Source organism: Austrofundulus limnaeus, unplaced genomic scaffold (assembly GCF_001266775.1).
Source record: "Austrofundulus limnaeus strain Quisiro unplaced genomic scaffold, Austrofundulus_limnaeus-1.0 Scaffold96, whole genome shotgun sequence".
Taxonomy (NCBI): domain Eukaryota; kingdom Metazoa; phylum Chordata; class Actinopteri; order Cyprinodontiformes; family Rivulidae; genus Austrofundulus; species Austrofundulus limnaeus.
Genome location: NW_013952498.1, coordinates 1,108,051 through 1,110,463, shown reverse-complemented (window position 1 = coordinate 1,110,463; position 2,413 = coordinate 1,108,051).

Below are 2,413 nucleotides of genomic sequence, written 5' to 3'. Positions count from 1 at the left end.
ACTCAGTTATCTCATCAGTTTTCATTTGCTTTAAGAGATTGTTGTTTCCAAAAAAAAGTTTTCAGCTTATTACAGACCTCCTTTTTATCACCTGAACCATCTTCATTTGTGACAATAAATATCCAGTGGTTCATGAGATATTTTACTAACAGGCACCCAGACAAATGATAACCCACCTTTTATAGCTGCAGGTAATAAAAGGCCTGTTAGAAATTAATTGTGCAAATAATTCTGCTTTTATCTGCTGAGTCATCAATGGTAAAAACACAACCTGACTCATGAACTTGTTGTGCTAAATAATGACTTCTGTTGGCACCAAATCCTGGAGAAGCTTCTGGAGCATGGATTAAAAAACACACAAGTTCTGCTCTTAAAACAAGATGTCTCCAAAGTTGAACTCAACTTTGTCTTGTGTGACTATTAAAAGAAAAACAACTTTTTTAGATCGTTTAAAAAAAGCAGAGAATCATGTGAGATGCCAAATACCCTAGTGCTGTGGCCAGATTCCTTCAGGGGGTTAAACTGATCTTGATCACCGTTAAGAGACAATTACACGAAATACATAAAGCACTACTTTTTATTTCTGATGTGATGTTTATTCCAACTTTTTTTATTCTATATTTGTTTGTGAGAATAAAGTGATGCAGTTTTTAGACTTTGCACTCTTCAACAAGAAGAAAAATACATGTATAAATCACCTGAAATATCCTAATGTATTCATGAGTTTATAAAAATCATTGAGGGGAATGAAATTTCCCAGAATAATAGGATAAAAAACTAATACATGTTTCTGTGTTAAACAATGGGACATCTGGATTGTGTTTCGACAAAAAGCTCCCATTCAGCTCCTTATTAAAAATGCAAAACTTAAAGATTTCCATGGGAACAATAAGAAACCTCCACTCGGAGCCCTTGTAAATGTCTGGTCTTGGTCTTTCTTTAATTATGCATACGTTATGTCAGACTGTGAGTCAGAGGAAGTTCCCATGCCGGACCCTGACAGCTAACGTGGCCTCCGTGTTGGCCCTCTGAACCGCAGCAGACCTGCAGAGAGCATTTCTGTTGGTGGRTGAAGAGATGAAAAGAGGAACCTCCAGCCTCGAGGCTATCAGCTTTTCATTAGTGAGAGGAGTGCGATCGGTGGAGAGGCCTTGCAGGGCCACGTTGGTTATTAGGGTTATTTGGGGCTCCCACTGCCTCCTATTGTGCATTGTCTCCACAGAGGTCCAACAGTGAGTCATTGAGTGGGACATTTAACTGCCCATTAGCATGCTAATTATGGGATATGTGTGTTTCTGTCTGTGCCACTGAGCGTCCATCAAATTCTGCTCTTTTCCATCTCTCCCCTGGGATTTACACTCCTCCGCTTCCCTTTGCTTTTGTCCATTATCTCCCCAAGGCACCGCTGGTCTCTGTGTTCCTGCTGACCCCCTCTTCAGACTCCTTCCTGCTGCAAACATGTCTCTGTTCCTGAATGTCTTCCCTTTGTCACAACAGGGGACAGAGTTATAGCCTCTTCAGTCAAACTACATAAATTACACTTTGTGCGATCTCATGTAAGGTGTCGCAGGTGTGTTGTGAAATGTGTAGAACTTTGAGTGTGTGTTAGGAATTACAACTGGATTAATAATCTGCAAAAAGAGAAAAAAATCTGCTCTCCTTGCGAGACACTTTGTGTTCTGCTTGAGCATTTCATACGTAATGAGAAACTGCAGTGCAGGACTGAAGAAAAAAGCTTTTTGGAAAACTTCTTTTTGATTGTGATTGGTTCAAAAGTATAGATATAAACAATTCTGACACTCTATTGTTTTTACAATCCATCCCACCTGTATGACACAAATTCTTGACATAGATATGACAGTCAATGTCAGATACTGAAGGAACATTTATTCTGTTTATCGCTGATTTTTAATGCATCACACATACTGTCAACTAGGATTTTTTCTTTCATAATTATCTATTTTAATTAAAATGTGAGTGACATGTCAGGTCAACACTCCTTGATGCATTAATCACGCACAACACATAACTTTTGTTCCCACTAATAATTAGAACTGTTCACATCGAGCCCAGCTCTTCCACAGGGAGTTCTGCCCCAGATCTGATGTGATGACAGAAAAGGGGCTGGGCTCAAGAAGAAGGTGTTATACCGTGCTTGCTTCCTGAATTCGGAGCCTCTTGCAGAGAAAATAAACTTTGTGGTTGGCCCGGACCTAGCCTGGCCCTTGCCTTCCTACGGAGTTCCGCTTAATTCTAGTTTCCCTTCACTGATCCGTCTGGGATTTCTCCAATAGACAAGGATTTCATCAGGAGAATTTTCGTCCGGGCCGATCAGAGAACAGAACATTGATTTTCTGCGCAGTGTCTGCTAGTTAGTTTAGCAATGGCAGTGGAGGAAGAGAATGAAGCCAGT